Consider the following 18,211-nt stretch of genomic DNA (forward strand, 5'->3'; position numbering starts at 1 on the left):
ATTTGGCTGTAATCTCTGGCTATTTGCATGCATAAAATGGGCAAGGCAAGAATATTCATTTGTCTGGAGTATCAAGATATGTTGGATCTGTCCTATATGCCTAGTATGTTTATATATACATATATCTGCCAGGTAAGTTTCGCATTTGGCATGTATCTGACATACTGTGTGAGAACTGACTGTTCATCTACAGTATCCTGAACAGAAATATGGCACCTTGCCAAACCTTTCACATCAGCTGTACATCCAGGAACAGTGTAAAGGCCTGAAAGAGATCTTCAGGGAGAATGTTCATATAGAAGAGTATCCTTTAAGCTCTTGATAATGGAAAATAAATGAAGACATTGCTGATTAATGATTTCATTTTAGTTGAGGTTCAATAACTTTTGACAGGACTGACCATGAACTGCTTACTCTGTGAGAGATGCCCTCAACAGTAAGTGATTTTGCTTATGTTTCTCCAGGTTTCCCTTTCTAGTCTCCAGCCATAATTCAGCAGTCTTTTGGACTGAGATGAAGTCAGCTGTACTTTCAGCAAAGGTCCTGCCATCAATGAAATTGGTTAGAAATAGTTGGCTTTGACATTTAGAAGACTGAGGAGGAACTGATAGGAAGTGTGAATGAATGCTTTCATAATACCAAAACTTCTTTGCATCCCCACCACTGGTTTTCTTATAGACACTTTAAATACTATTATTGGTAGAAGTCTGACTTTGTCAGGTGTAAATGGAAGATACACGTTTACTGTCCCACTTATCAAAATGCATAAGAACTTATTTCTTTGACTGGAATCACTGTAGACGAGTGAAATGTAGGCTTTTACCATCTTTCAGTCATGATGTTTGAGAGATGAGAATGATCTCACAGCTTTATAAACACAGTTTAATTTAGAATATGTTGTCATTATATCTTATAAAAAGACTGTTAGATATAGCATGTCACAACACTCTCAAAACTAGCCAGCTGTAACAAGGCTTTTACCATCCCATACCAGGTTAACTTCAATAAGTAGTTCCCACACCTTGCCTCAGCACAGTCACCACCCCCCCACAAGGTTTCAAAGGTTCATCTACCGTCCGTGCAGTTTCTTCATCCTCTTCAGGCCAGTCCACCCTGCTTCTTGCCTCTGCTACATCCTTCTCTTTGTTGCGCCTCCATCCAGGGCACTCTCCTGCCTTCCTCCCTCTACTTCCTCCAGATCTCTCTTCACAGGCTGCTCCCCTACCCCTTAGAGCTATTTAACTACTTAGCAGGAACCAGCCACAGCTGCACCTTATCTACGTCAGCCAACCCACCGCCCCTGAAGCCAGCCCACAGCTGTATATTCAATGTTAATTAACCCAGCTTCATTCCTCTACAGTAGCAATCAATTACTATAAAAATAAAACACATTTAAATGAGACAAATTTATATCCATTTGGGTTGTGTCTTAAAAATGATGGGTAAATACCAAACACTGAAACTATCCGAAATAATTTTATTCTCAAATTGAGCTTACACCAATTCTTAGGACCTACTTGACTGGCTCCTGTCAGCTCCATCATCCTCTCTTGTGCTCACCTGTGAACAACCAACCCTTTCTATATATTCTGGATATATTCCTCTATATGTTGCAATGATCCATTCATAAGATCATGGAACTGCTCTATAGAAACTTGTGATAACTTCAATACATCATCTAATCTGAATTTTAAGAACATATAAGTACTAGTAAGACATAATAACAGACTTTCTCAGATTTATGGTACAACTGTGCGCTTGTACAGGAAGGATGCTTTTATCCTCAATTTATTTCTTGCCTTCTGGGGAATAAATATTCCAACCTACCTCCTCTACTCCCCACCTCTTGAGAGCTCCTGTTCAGTTCTTGTTTCAGACTATGATGTATTGATGCCATAGTTGCAATTCTGCATAAACATGTCACTTCTTAATGTGACAATTAAGAATAATTCAGGAATATGTTTCTCATTATTCAAATCAGAAGTATTCACTTATTTTTGACCACTTTCTGCAGTATTACCGTTAATGAATAATTAATATTTTTTTGAAGTAACACTAGCTAGCCACCTTAATTGATATTTTTCCTGGACTGTATCAAGAAAAGCTAAGACAGTTCTGGTAAATCACCAGTTATTGTAATCAATAATAGCTTAAGCAGAATAAACTGCAACCACAATACTTTTTCCTGATGTTATCTAAGAGATAGATACGAATAAGGATACATTTGAGGTGAAAACTACAGTTTGCTCTTTGGACTTGATCCCAAAGTGAATGACATCAGTTAAAAAGCCTCCTTTCCTTTATATTATACTTTGGAACAAGTCTAGTGACACTAATTAAGAGACTCTTTTACCTTATATTATGCTTTGGAGCAAGTCTTAAATTATAAAAATGTAATTACTGCAGTTTTAATTTGACAATATTGAGGTAAAAATCAGATCTAACATATTATCAAACACTCAGTTTTTCTGGATCTCAGAAATGGGTGGGCATATCCCAGCCATTCATTATCTCTGCCAAAAAGGTAAGTAGTTTCATAATAGAACTCATTACCGGACAGATTATGGCAACATTTTTCTTTGTAACACCATTTTAATTCCTACCAAAATGGATAATGCCTTTGTGCTGGGTTGCCTCATTTCCTTTTTGTTTAATGATGGAAATGGGTCATGTAGAGAGGGTATCAGGAAATAGGTGGTAAACCGCTGATGTATCTACATGGGAGACAGGATATATAAGCTCTCTCCTCCCACCTCCATGCTCTTCCATGCACTCTGCTCCCCCGTAGTATAGGGTCTTTTCTGGACTTCACTAATGCCTCTCCATGGCAGAAGGAAGGACCTACTTTCCCACACCACTGGGCAACCTTCTTTGCAGCTGCCTGAACCCAGTGTCACAGTCAAGAGATCCAGCTTCAAAAGCTGCCAGTTTGGAAGTGGGAGGTGCAACTGGCACTTGCTCCATGTCTTTTTCCTGGACAATCTGAAAGTGGTAGCACAGGCTCAGTTGAAAACATCCCCTAAAGAAAAGTGGGAAAGAGACTGGGGCTTCTGATGTGTAGAATGACAAGAAACCCCTTTTCTCTGTGTCCTCAGCCCATATAGGAATGGTGAAGAAGAAAGAGGGAAGGAAGCCACAAGTTTGGGATCCAGTTGTGGAGTGACAGGGTTTGATGTGAGTCCAGCAGTTTATAGAAGTATTTAAGGAAGGGATCGTGACCTGTACTCCACAGATTATTACTGCTAGTTCTCATAACAGTTAAATTAATTATGTCTTAAACCCATGCCTTGAATCTTAGCTCTCTTCGTGTTCATCTTGGAAAATGAGGGGTCCTGTGGAGCAAGAAACCCATGTCTGACTTGACCCATTGGCTGAAATTTAAATTTAGAAAAACTGCTTGTCTGCACAACAAGTGTTTGTTGTTACAGCTAGTTATGTTCAAACAAAAAAGCAAGGGAGGAATGACAAACACAGGAACGTTTCTTGATTCTTGAGGTAAACATTCTCTGTTTCCTCTAAACCAGCCTGTGCCCAGACTGAGCCAGCAGCAACTGAAGTGCAAGGATCACCTTCACTGGAAGCTATTTTTCTGGGCTTTTGGAATGTTGCTACCTAATTCCTGTGGGTGTAAATGTAAATGATGCAGTAAAAGCCACTGAGAAATTGAGCAAAGGCTGGATATTAGCTAAAGGTAGCAGCAATTAAGACACATCTAGCTTGCCTAGTTTATTCTGACAAAATCCGGGAAAATATTAGTAAGCACTTTTGAAGACACTAGTTTGAGGCAGTATTATTTCTTGGTACTTACACCGCTAGAAATAGAAAGGAATAGTTTAATCCAAGGAATGACAAATAACCTGTTTGTTTGTGGTGAGCTTGAATTTTTAGTAACAAAGTTCAAAACAAACTGCCATCTCCCATGCTAACCACAGTTTGTGAATCTGCTGAACATCTTCATTGCTAAGTATAACTCAAACATTTATGTCAGACAACATCCACCCACAGTGTTTTTTATGGGCTACTCTACTGTTCAGTTATTCTGACTTGCTATGTCTAGACCCTTTTGGAGAGGAAAACAATAACAAACAAAACAAAACAAACAAATAAACAAAAAAAAACCAACCAAAAAACCCCAAACAAGAAACTTCCAAAGACAGTGTTAGATGCACTTTAAAAACCTCATTACTTTTGTTGTGCTCAGTGAATTTCTCACAGTTTTTATCCTTTAATAGATGATTTAAAGCATTTTCCCATGTATTTTATTTTACTTGGAAATAAGCATCTTAAATCCCTGAAGCCCAGATCTCATCAAAATAATACTTACCCACTGTTGTTGGCTGGTGAATGACAATACTGAGCATATTGTTCATAGATGGTCGTCATACTTTGCTCTCCTTATTAGCTTCAGTTTTATCTTTTTAATTTCCTGTATGTGCAATGAAAATCAGGATTTGGCGACTACTGATACAGAGGATTAAATCCTCTGTGGCTGTTGGAGAATTTTGCAGTTAGGAAAACTTTTGCAGAGCAGACACTCATTCTCACTGACAGTGCTAATATTTGATTTTCTTTTTTAGGATACATCTACGTGATCTACAGCATGGGTGTTGCTGAAACTCTGGTACAAACATCTTTATTAACTTTCACATGGTTTGATCAATAATGGTGAAAGTATAGTTATCAAACACTATCTTTATTGGGCATGGCTTTGCAGACTGTGTTTGACTTTGTTCTGCCCTAAGTGTAATGGTCGTGTTATTATCCTCATCCAAAACTCTTAGCTTAAAAACTACACAAGATATGGTTACGCTTTGGACTGCCATACACATACTTCTAATTAAAATGATCAATAAAGGAGTTAATAAATATTAAGGTTGATTATGTTTTGGGGTTGCTTAACTTTAAAGTCCTGAATGTGATGTCATTTGTTTACTTAGCTACACCTGGCAAAGTAATTCTGTAGCAATTTCATTCATTTATGACTTGCTGAAAACCAAAACTAAAGATGATAACAAAGAAAACCACATCTGTTGGGATTTATTCAAAACAAATTTATTTTGCAGGCAGTTAATTATTCATTTCAAATAAACTTTGGCAAAGCTAAATAATTCTGCTTATATGAAAAATCAAATCATAGGATGACACATGAAAAAAACAGATTTTTGTCACGAAATCCAATAAAGTAGTTTACCTAACTTACAACGTGAAACAAACACGTCTATATTCTTATTTGGTAGATTACAATACATATAATATAACTATAATATGACTATTTACATGCTATCCTTATTGAAAGTGTATGATCTTGTATAATGTTGCAGCAATTTACAGTCCAGTCTTTCTGGACTGAGACTGATTCATAGTGGCATGTTAATAATTTTTGTATTTATAGCAAAGAGCTAAAATAGAATACAGAAAAACTGTAATGGAATATCCTAGCATAATGTTAAAATATGAATTCCTGATTGAAAATGCAGCTGCAGAAAAAGAAAAAGAAAAAAAAAAGAAGAAAGTTGGAAGAAGAGAAAAGAAAAAAGAAAACATGAAAAAGAACACAGAAATAAGAAAAAGGGGGAAAAAGGACAAGAAAGAAAAGAACAAATTAAAGTGAATAAGGAAACAAAAAGCTAAAGAAGCAAAAGGAAAAGAAAAAGGAAGAGAAAACAAAACAAAAAACTGAAAACAAGGAAAAGGAAAAAGCAAATTGAAAAAAAGGATGGAATAAATAAATGTTTTAATTGGAAAGTAAAGATCCATGTAAACTATCCTTTAAAATTATTAGCCTAAAATCTGGTGTATGTTTGTTTGTTTGTTTAAATGCAATGCTTTAAATTTAACATAAGAAATGTATCTGTATTAATATATTTGTGTTAACCAAGTACTGGATCTTGGTCTCTCCCTAGTCACTTAACTTGAACAAACCTTCCCCCTCAGTTACTTAGGCAGAACAAACCTTCATATCATTTCACAAAGGAAACAGGTAAGAGGTAACAAAGTGTCAGGCAGGCAGTAGCTGTAATCGTGATCCAGTTTTGCTGCTTAGTTGCTGGCCAGCCTGGAGATTGCATGTGTTGCCTTTTCATGTGTCTGATCAGGACTTCACAGGAGCAGTAACAGTCAGATCCTCCTAAGATCTGTTACTGTTGGGGTGTTTCTTCATACCTTCAAACCTGATTAGGCATTATACAATCCTAAAGCTGAATAATGGCAGTTCAAAAATAAATTTTGTGATTAGAAAACCTGAAAAGATTTTTGACTATGTAAACACTTGGAAATGTTTGCAAGAAAACAGATCTATTGGAAACTCGGCATGCAGACAAGGGTAATACGAACACTTGTGAAGATCTAGCAAGCCTGGAAGTTATTTATCATTTCAAAATCAAAACTATATGGCCACATAATTTTGTATTGTTTTGATTCAAAAGTAAGTGCAGCTTTCTAATTGTTACTGAATTTGATAAACCCACCAAACTCAAGGACATAAATTGAGTCTGAATGCTTTTGGAAAGAACAAATTCCATTAATTCTGAAGCTAATCCATGTTTAAAAGGATTTGGCACAGAAAGAGTTTTACCTTCAATTACATTAAATGCAGCAAATGCAAGATCTGCCTAATCTCTTCCTTAAAGACACACCTTTAATTGACTGCATGTTCTTCCACTTCTTCCTTGGAGAAATATAAATTCTATCCTATTCAAACAACCATTCTGATCTCTTGTTCTGTTCCTACAGTGATATTTCAGATATCATAATATAGATTTATACTGTAATTTATTTGATGGTAGTTTTGCCAGTCTAAGACAGTTATCACTCTTTATTACCTGAACACCAGAACCGATGCCTAATGTATTTATTTTCACTGTACATAAAAAAAACCAACCTTATAATGTATACCCCTGCAAAAAAGTTTTGTAAATCTAAGCAATTTGTCTCAATAAAATACTGTTAAATCTACTTTCACAGGTAAAATACAGTAAGAAAATACAGTTAATTTGATCATTTAGACCAAAGTATTTTCAGGTTTTATTCTAATAGACATTTTTCTTTCTGAGGGCCGTGGGAAAATAGAAAGTAAAATAGAACCATACAATAGATTTCCATCCATAGTTGATAATAACCACTCCATTTTATTAATATGCACTATGGTATTATTCCGGATAAAACTTTCTTCACATAGCACTTTTTCAAAAAATCTGTGTTTAAAGAATACATTTCTTGCTCTTTCCTAATTATCTTTTGAGGACAACTTAAATTTGATATTTTCAGATTTCCCATTAATTTATGATTCCCCCCCTCCTTTTTTGTTGTTGTTGTTGTTATTGTTGTGGTTGTTGGCACTGGTTCAGTTTATATAGACAACATCTCACTGAGCTGTCCACAAAAAACATTTTCTTTATTAATTTCAAATGCAATCAAATTCAATTTAATTTAGGCTTTATCAATATCAGAGCAGCTCAGTGTTTCCTTCCAGTGAACACTGATGACATTAATTTCATCCTCCTTAGTTCTGCTAATTAATTTAGAAAAATTCTCTGATTTTTCAGTCTTTCTTGCCTTAAATATTGCATCTCAACTATGATTTTTGCTACCTCATATTCTCAATTTCTTGCATATACATACCTAATATCACACAATCTTTTCCCTATTACTGCCCAGTTGGTCCCTTATATCTTTTCACATTGAAATTTAGGGATTTATTGCCACATTCTTCATGTATCTTCATGTTTCCAGCCTATAGCTAGGTTTTATCTCTTCTTTTTGAGAAAATGAACTAGAAACATGGCTGTGAGTGATTTTTAGGGAAGCATTTAAAGCACCTAAACACTTTTTAACTACTTACTGTGATTATCCACTGTATTTTTTATTTCCTTAAAAGTGCTCATTGGAAAGAAATAGTTTTCCTTTGCAGTTTTTATACATCTCTTGATGTTCTGTAAGTTTTCTTCTGAAGAATAATTTTTCTTCAGCAATTACCTCTTTATGAACAGAACTTGTCAGTGTACAAGTTATTCATCTCAGTGCAATTTTTCAGAGCTTGATGCCATGGAGGGGGATTCTCACCTTCCAACAAAGCACTTGATCAGGGTATTTTGAGAGCGTAACAAGGCTTAAGGTTTTCAGATGGGTATCAAGGACTCCTGCTGACATATTGCAATAACTCACTGCATGTTGTTTTAGCAATATAATTCATTATATCATGTTTCTGTTAATGTGTAATAACAAAGTTACTCACTATAAATTTCATATCCTAAAGAAAGTATGTAGCATAAAACTATCCAAGAAAGTATTGAAGCAGTACCAAAAGATGCGTGAGGTCAAGGCTTTCTGTACAGTACAGTGACTTGCAGAGTGAAATTGCAGAGAACTGTTGAGTGAATGGTAATGTAGATATATCTGACAAAGGTAATCCAAATTATGGCAGTCCAAAATGAAGACAAACACCAAAAGACGATCTGGCTTTGTAAAAGACATTGCTAGCAGTTAGTTCTGGAAAAGAGGGTTGGTGGGGATAGCTAATGAGAATCCTGTTAGCCCACAATGAAAACAGCATGTTAGAAAGTAAAAACTTTCATACCTTCAAAATAACAACAAGCAGTAAGGACGTGGAGGGTGAAGTAGTGTCTTCAGATGGCAAGATTAAGGCTGATTTGACAGCTTATAGGGTACTTAACCATCAAACCACTGAAATTATATAAACTAAACTACCATGTTCATGCAAATGTAAAGACTGGAAACGAAAACCCAGCCCAGAACCAATAAATCCTGGAAAAATAAAAGACATTGAATGGCAGTAATAGGCAATTAATTTACCAGAGTTCAGCCATTCCCTGTTTCTATTTTTATTCCAAGAAGATAAGGGACACTTCAGGAATATTCACTATGAAGGAACTCTCAGGAGTGAACGTGACCAAATAAAAAATGTCACTGAATACTTTTACCTGGAGGGATTCATAGTCAGGGGACAGTCATATAGTTCTGACAGCACATGCATGACAACCTGTGATACACAGAGCCTTGCCGATATTCACGGTGTAAAATAAGGTAAGAAGAATTCAGAGTCAGCTGGCTCTCATCATTCTGAGGCATCAGCCTATTTAATGAAACAATTAAAACTGTAGTGTTCCCATACCATCTCATTTCTGACAAAGCCTCACTCTAAATACTTGCAAATAAATGCTCAAGGATTTGTTAACAACTCAGTACCTTTTTGCTGAAGGCTGACATAAAGAAATAATTTTATTGCTTAACAATGTCCTCATTTTCCTTGAGCATGCCATCCTAAACACTGCCCCATAATCTCTCAGGCCTCCTGTGGAATATTGAAATATTCTAAAAGTATCTTTGGGTATTTTTTCTGAATTTCTACTTCACTCGCTTTTCATTGCTTCATATTCTACCTGCTGTAATTTAGATTCCTTCTGACTTGTTCCTGTGTCTCTACCCATTCTGTTCATCACCAGTCAACCTCCTGAAAACAGGTTTTTAATTTATTTTTCAATATTACATTATTAATTGCTGTATTGTCCTAGCTTTAAGCGAATAGGAGAGGTTTAGATTTTTGAATTCAGTATTATTGATAAAATACTTCACAAACATAATCTGTTTGCCATTGAGTCTTTCTTTCTCCAAAGATATAAGCTAAGTCACAACCATCTGCAAAATCTTTGTGATGTACTAGCCTCAGGTTATTGGAAAGTCTCAAACTGTTCCCTTTGCTACTTAGATGATATACTGTCTACTGCTTGACTGAAGATAGAATTTTTCACTAAGTAGATTAGCAAAACGGTAAATGAGAAAATTGGTTCATGAATCTATATGATAGTGTATTGTTCAAATAACTGATCTTGTTGAATATTTTCATGCCACTCACAAATGAAAAATTTGTGAACATGTTGAGGGGGCAAATAAACCAACAAGTTCAGGAAGGCATCACGAGAGGCAAAATGAAAACATTTGGTCACAGCTAAATACAAGACCCTGCTACAGGGAGGAATAGCAGTTAGCTGCAACATCTTCCAAGAAAGTGGCTGCATGGTCCGTATTGACTGCATGGCGAAGGGCAAACAGGACCTCACAGCCCAGTCTGACTTCCAAGAAAAGCCCTGAAAGCTTTCTTAACAGGAACTCAGGGTCCCATTGGAAGATCAAGTGTTACAGTGTTTTTCTATGAAACTTAGCTAATCCTCAATGAGAAACAGAAAATCTGGCTCCCCAAACACAGGGATTTTCATTTATATTCATCTCGCTACTCTGTACTTAGATTGTTCACTGATGGTGACTAGGGAATAGTAATCCCATCTGGATACAATAAAAAATGACTTGAACCTTTCCTCAAGTTAAAGATTTTTGGGTTTTTTTTTTCAGTTTTCATGAATGACAAGGTTTTGGCAGGGACTATGTCAGAAATACCACAAAATACATCGGTTCCCACAGTATTGCCAGCCTATTTTTCAAACCAAATAGGCTTCCTAAGCTCAAATAAATTTTGCATGACTGTTCTAATTTGCAGATGGGCCTGATGAATGAAGAAGCACTGCTTAAACTTCTCAGGTTCAGTCATCCTATGTAACTTTTATTGCAGTTTGTTTCTTGATATAGTAAGATACTAGAAAAGATGATAAGACAAGTAGAGCTGATGTGAGAGGTGGGTATTATTTACCGATTTGAACCTGACTTTGTAAAATTATATGGAGATAGATGCCTTGGTTTGCAGAGTCTGGCAGGAATATATAGAGGGAGCAATAACTTTCCCATGCTGTACCTCTTTTGCAGACAACATGGGAATAAATAAATGGTAAAGTGTGATGATGTTGTATGTACACGTGGGCAACGGGGGATAGGATGATAAACTACAATCTCGGCTTTCCCCTAGCATATTAGTATTACGACACCATGCTCAACAACAAAAGCTATGTGGTTTTTCTTCCATATTAAGATGGAATGAGGACTTTATTCGTACAGCTTTCATAAAACGTGCTTGGGATGACAAGGTTTTTGTTGCTTAAAAGCAAATTTCATTTTGTAGATGCAGAGACTAGGAAGTAATCAGTGGGTCCTTGCACACACTTAGCATTATGCCTACATGAGCAAAGACCTCCAGTGCAACTGTGGGAGAAAGACCCGGCCAGATACTTGTAATCTCAGCTACCATGGTTGATGCTTCCAATTTACCAAAACAATCAGTTTTCCAAACCACACCCTGAGTCAGTGCGTATGGAATTTGTGAATTCTGGCTACAGAGAGGTTAATGTAGAAGGGTGTCTAAGGGGAATACTCAAAGAGCTCTGAAAGCTGCCATGTGGGGACAAATAACTGGACCATATGTGGAGCACTGAATCTCAGGAAGGGAGACCTGTTCCCCACTGGGTGGCTACTGAACATCGGTTGGGACAGATGATTCACGCTGTTTGAGTGACTACTATGGAATCTTTAAACTCTAAAACTGACTGGTAAGTCCCTTTTTTCTGGGCCTTGAACCATTCTGCACGTTCCTGTAACAGCAGCCTCAGTTACCACTGTTTCCACCTCCAGGTTAGCCATGCTGGCCATTGTACTAAGTGAATTTGAGGTGATCCAATTCCCATCATATTTTCAGCCCAGGCACTCTCTTCCTTTACTACCACTTGGAGTTTTCCAAGTTATAGATAGGAAAGAATCACTGGGTGCATTTGCTGTACTTATAAAAATACTCATTGTGGTTCTGTTATATTTTAGTGTGTTTACTTCAGTGATAAGAAAATTGAAAAAATAAAGCAAAAATGAATTTATTGTCAAACGATAAACCAATTTAATTATTAACAAAAAAGGAAAATGCCAAAATATAAGCAAACAAAGAAACAAAATAGAACTTTTAATGTGGCTCTGTGGTTCAGACAGGAGACGGGGAGTTGTTCTTGGCACTCTTGTGTTTTTTTTCTGAGAAGCTGGTTGGGAAACTTATATCTCAACTATGCATTTAAGTCACAGCACATTGCGGAGGGTGCAGAGGCGAGTCATTTCTTCAGCTTCAGTCCTGGATTAAAGCAACCACATACGCGGGGTTTATGAGGTCAATTCCAGTTTTTTCTCATATCTCAGTGTCCCAAGAATGCCTGTAAACATCTTGTTTTTCATTTCATCAGTGAAAACATTTGGAATTTGCTAAAAATCCCCAACATTTTCTTAAGATGCATTGCTACTTTGAGAATTTTCTTTGGCCAAGATTGTCCAAAAATAACTAGAGAATTCAGGCACTAGTTTTTATAGGGTCTTTTTTCTTCTTTTCCAGAGCATGGTCAAGACTCTCTAAAGGATCTCAAGTGGAAAACCAAAGATCATTAGCCAGTTTTTAGGATCTTAGCACTGTTTTCATGAAGTGCAATCATCCCTGAGCGATAAATATGCAAGGCAATCAACACCTCTTGGTCTGGAGGGAAAAAAAATCCTAACAGCTGCCCCCAAAAATGTACATGGATTCTCTTAAACCTGTAGGTTTGGTTTGGTTTTTTCCCCTCACAAAATGAATGCAGGAGCAATGCACTTACTCATTGCATCCTGAAAAACTCATTGCTATTATTTTGATTTCCATTTATTTTTTTATTTCAACAGTGTCTAGAGGCCCTAATCAGGAATCAGCATGGAATATAGCAGGTGGCTACTAACAGATGGGGAAAATACAAAGTAACAGCAAGAAAATTCAGCTTGATGTAGTAAGCCTCAGTCACACACAATGGATCAGCCATTGCTACCTAGAAATATAGTAAGTTGCCATAGTCCTTGGCTCTTCCTAAATTAAAGTGGCCTCTAACTAGGAAACCACCCAGGATAAGTTAAAAATTTGCTCAAGGCTAAAATGGTTTGAAGAATCTAGGAATTGATAAAAAGAAAGATAAGAATGTGCCACTGTGTTTTCCTGATCTGCCTACAGTTAGGATTGGTCCCACTGCCCTCTCTTTGCAAATGGTTGTACCACACACACAAGTTAACCTGCGTGTTTACACATTTGCACAACTTATTGTGGCTTAACCACTAACAGTACTTTGGCTGAGCCATGGGAGCTGCCTGTTCGCACAGTTTTTGTCTTCAGCGAAAGCAGGACAATATGACTTTGTTTTTTGGGTTTTTTTGGTGGGTGGTTGTTTTTGGGTTTTTTTGTTTTGTTTTGTTTTGTTTTCTGAACTAAACAGATTTTAATGATTTCATGTTTTTTGGCTAACAGAGCAAAGACACAAATTACCAAGGCTACTTAATGGATGGAAATTTGGTAAACAACAGAAACTTAAGAATTAAATTTGAACCCTTAGTTCAAATGAAAAGATTGGCTCAGTATTCCTGTATGCATGCTCATTACTTTAACTCACAAACATCAGCTGTTAACTTGCTTATCTAATCCTACTCATCCTATACTGTTTATCATCCTACTCTGAGCCTCTTCTACCTAAACTACTCCTTGCAATGTATGATCAAGGTCAGCCTCTTTTCTTCTCTGCTTGATGAGTGGTTTTGGTGATAATTCAACCTGTTCCTCCCAGCAGATCACAATGTTGACTCTAACAAGAAAAACCTCATATAAAGTGAAGAAAGCAAGCAGGATGGGTGAAACCGAAGTAGAACAGAGAGTACACCTCATCAAGAAATCTGCTTCTGGAGAAGGGAAAGCAAGTATTTCCAAGGGGACACAGTGAAAACAGAAAGGTTATTTAAATTGCTTGAAAATTATTACCAGTAATAAATATTGTCAGCTAAGACAAAAGTCTATTTTAATGATTGACGTTCACTAAAAGTAAACTTCCAAATCCAGTAAACATATAGCAATAAGCACTGACCATTTTCGAAAGTATTCTGAAATTTGACAAATATACTTTAAGATCCTGGTATGAAACATTTTAGAGGAAACCTGAGAATTAATTCAAGGTCCTTGGGTCAGATCTAGAGTTTCTATGGGAGTTCATCTATGTGAAAACGACCAGAAGCTTAAGTACACAGCAAGGTACTTATTAAGATCATTATTGCTTTATTTTGTTTACAGATTATAATTTTGCTTGTTATTTCCCCACTCCCAAGCTACTTGGAAGTCTTAAATCATGTTATGCGTGTTTTTCTCTATTAAAAAAGGAGTGGCATTAGGGAGGTGATATGTTCCATTATATTTACAACTGTATTTTGGATGTCAGTCACAGCACCAAATGTCAAACCATGGAAGATATTTTTGCAGCAGCATCTGGTTCTTCACAGACCACCAGATGCTGCTATATTGGTGGTTTTGGAGTTGTTTCTGGGTCAGTTATTTTGGGACCTGAATTGTCTGGTTTGTATCCTCAGAAACTGTTTTCTTTTGATTTAAGCTAAAATACTTGAGATTTAGACATACAATTCCATATAGAATTGTTTCATATTATGAGAAGAACTTAGGAAACTACATAAAGCAATGTAGCATAGATAGTCACGCAGAATCCATTTTATGCATTTTATTTATAGATATGGCCCATTGTACTCCTGGAACATTTCTGAAAACAGGGATCTATAGCTATTAAACAGCAGCAGCAAAGTGCTTAAACAGCAATGAGACTTAAACACGAATTAGTGTAAAAGCCACTGTGGTCATGCTGCTGGCAAAAATCATGCTATTCTTAGTAATGGGAAAACAGATGATGCTTTAAAACCCAAACCACAAAAAATGTAAAATTTGGCGTTTGGCCTCATCTGTGTATTTTGTCCTCAGCAAGGGACTGTGGGCAGTTGCATCTCGTAAAGGAGAGGACAGGGGAGGAACCTTCAGAGCAGGACTCATGGACAAGGGCAAGCACAGCTGGCATAAGTCTTTGGCACTTGTGGTGCCATGATATAGCCAAAGCCAACACAACTTTTGGTACACAGGACATCTAACACAATGATGCATTTATTTTTTTTTTCAAAATACATTTCAGAAAGACCACATTCTGCTTACAATTTTCATTTTACAGCCCATCAGTAAGGCCATAGAATATGCCAGATATGCTACAAAAAAAAAAAAAAAAAAAAAAAAAAAAGATATCTTAGACTGTTTGAGACGCTCTTTAAAAAGTATAGGGGTTTTTTAATGCATCTTTCTGCCTTCAAAGCCACAACCTCTCATTAAAGTGAGGCAAATAGAAGAAGAATAAACATACTTTGTAACATCAAAGTTATCTCAAATTACCCCAAACTAGATTTCTTGTTCTTACTAATGTTATTTTAAATATCCAATGTCTTGAACCTTTTTAGAAGTTCAGTACAGTCCTGGTTCACATAGGGAAGATTATCATCTGCTGCTTCCTACAAAAAGTCTCTTTTTTCTGTTAGCATGTTTTAGGGTTTTTTACTCTGAAGTAAACATTTAATGTACCCAAACGGATGTACTTGTGTATGACTTTTTAAGCCATCAGCAAGTATCATACTATGGTAAAAATTATGGATTCTGAGTAAAGGAAGAAAAAATTCTTTGGAGTGGTAGTTGTTAGGAACAATAATTTGCTCAGCAATAGTTAGGAATTCAAAACTTTATAATTTTTCTCAGAGTTTAGTGCTCACAGAAAAGTTAATTTAGACAAAGGTATATGATGAATTGACCAAATGTTATCACAAGAGCTTCTAGTTCATCAAATGCTCCTGCAGTTCACAGTGATGACTGGCATAGCTCTATTTTTATGCATGTGACTATTTCAAAATATGTCATTTTGATTCCTAATGCAAACGGGGCTCCAAGCCACGGTGTGTACTTGCATGTATGTGCTCCTGCACACATGCATGTGGATACCATTTCATTATAGTCACTTACAGCTTGGAGGTTACTGTTTACTTCAAGGTCATTTTTTCTGCACTGAAGATTGCAAGTGAAAGGAAATGTTGTGGCTCATGGCAATTAGTGTAAGAATATCCAAATTATGCGGCCACAGAGAAACCTGAATGTCAAAAATAGACCCATTTCTTTGTAGCCTTTAATCTCACAAAAGCATAATTCAAATTGCAATCTCGAATGTGCCAATCACAGGTACTTCCCAAGAAAGAAACAGTTTGGAGGGAGTGTAATAAGAAAGGTATTTTTGGAATACCAGACAGAAATAGTACTGCAAAACACTCTCTACTCGAGGTTTAATTGATAGTCATTGAAGTTACTGGACAGACTTCTACAGGTTTCTAATAGGCAGGCTTTGGAATAGAACATCAATAATAACCTAGTCAATGTAACTTATAAGTTTAAGAGACATGATTAGAATCAAAGCAAAAGACAAAATAACAATTTCTTTTTCGTTCTCCCTTCCACAGCCTATCACCTAACATCATTTGCATAATACTGTCGTCATGCAAAATACAGGCAGGAGTCTTTAAGATAACATTTTATATTAGATTATTTCAATCCAAAGAGTAAAGCAACAGACTAATGGGGCTGATGGCTTAAAATTCATATTTAATGAAAATATTACTTGTGAGGAAAACAAACACAAAAGCACAGAATAGTTCAGAAGAAAAGATAAAGTTCAAATGTACATAAAGAAGCTGCATAGAAAAAGGTAAAATGAGTATTAACAGAGACAATAACAAAAGTAGAAACAAAAACATTGCTATTTTAGTTTATATCAGATAGCCATGCTTTTATGATACCACAAATTTAAATTCCTCATGTCTGAAACCAAGAGAATACAGACACAGTAATTCTTTAGAAATAATTTGTAAAGGTATTCACAGGCACAGCTTTAGTCAGCAAGGATGCTAAATTGATAGTTTCACCGCTGCAATATGTTTAAAGGAAGAATCTGAAAAAAGAACATAGGGATGAGATTATTATTATTTCCAGGGCAGAAAGCTACTCTACATGTAAACCCCAAACCTGCAGCACTGTTGTATATTTTATAAAATCACGTACACATAAACTTTAAGCTAAGAATATGCTTAAAGCATCTATAGTCATTGAGGCATAGGTTTACCTTTAATGTCTTTGATATCCATTTTGCTGTCTCAAATTCAGCAGTTATGTTACAAATAGAAGAAAGTTACAGAAGTAATGGCAGTTGTATAGAATTTCTAAGAAAAAATGAAAACATACATTAAGGAAAATATTAAAGAACATATGAGAACATATTTGTTCTATTCTGTACTTCAAAATTTTGAAAATTCCTCAAACTAAAGTTTCTTTAGGAATAAGAGATGCTTGTATTGAATTTTATTTTACAAAGTGAGCAATAAAAAGATTGGCACAAGGAAAAACAGAGCTCAGTTTGAGCCCTGTGTATCTGATGCTTAAAGAAAACATTTACAATACATTTGAAAAATAATGTACTATAATTTTCAACAAAAAAGTAGTAATTTTAATACAGTTTGTTAGTAGGGATGACCTAATAAAAGCTGATGGTGAAGTAAACATACAAGCATTTAAACATCTAAATTGAAAAAACATATATTATTGAAAGAGTTTCCAGGTTTTTTTCTCACGCTGCTTCCAAAAGTAGCCTAACAAGCAAGACACTTCATCTTTCTTTGCCTCAGTTCCCCTATCTGCACAATGAGTCCTGCAGTATTTATAACCCTGGAAAGTCCTTTAAGATCAGCTGACAACAAGATTTTAGATAGCTGCTAGACTTTCTCAGTACGGCTTCCCACTATGTGATACTCACTATGGAGAACATCTGTAGTCTTAATCATAATAATAAATGCAACATTTTTTAGTTGCTGAGAAGAATAAGTGCTACATACAATAGAATCACAGTCATTTGTATTCCAGTGACACCCACAATGTGCTAGCCAGTGTTCTTACACACACACATAGTCAGACAGGCCCTGAAGACTGTGTTTTTAGGAAGTGACAGCAGTGCTTTAATGATATGTTCATAATTTACAGCATCAGAGACAACAGCATGATACTTGCTGTTAGGTATAATACATCCTAAGCATGTTACATGTATTCTGAGACAAGTCTAGAAAAGCCTTTTCATTTATGGGGATGCAAAATCTTAAGGATTGTGCTTAATTGGAAGTTCTTGTAGATATATAATTGTAAAGACCAATTAATGTCAATTAATAACGCTTATTCCTAAAAAGCCTATGTCAACTCACCACTATATGAGATACCATATAAGCGTATGCTAAAAGACAATCAGAGTCATCTGGTAAATGAAACCAATGGTGAAGAGGGAAAAATGGGGATATAGTGACACAGACTTGGTTTTTCACATTTTCTTGGTTTAGATGGTCTGCGTGCCCAGTTTGCAGGTAGCAA

The sequence above is a fragment of the Falco cherrug genome, chromosome 1 (assembly GCF_023634085.1).
Source record: "Falco cherrug isolate bFalChe1 chromosome 1, bFalChe1.pri, whole genome shotgun sequence".
In the NCBI taxonomy this organism is placed as follows: domain Eukaryota; kingdom Metazoa; phylum Chordata; class Aves; order Falconiformes; family Falconidae; genus Falco; species Falco cherrug.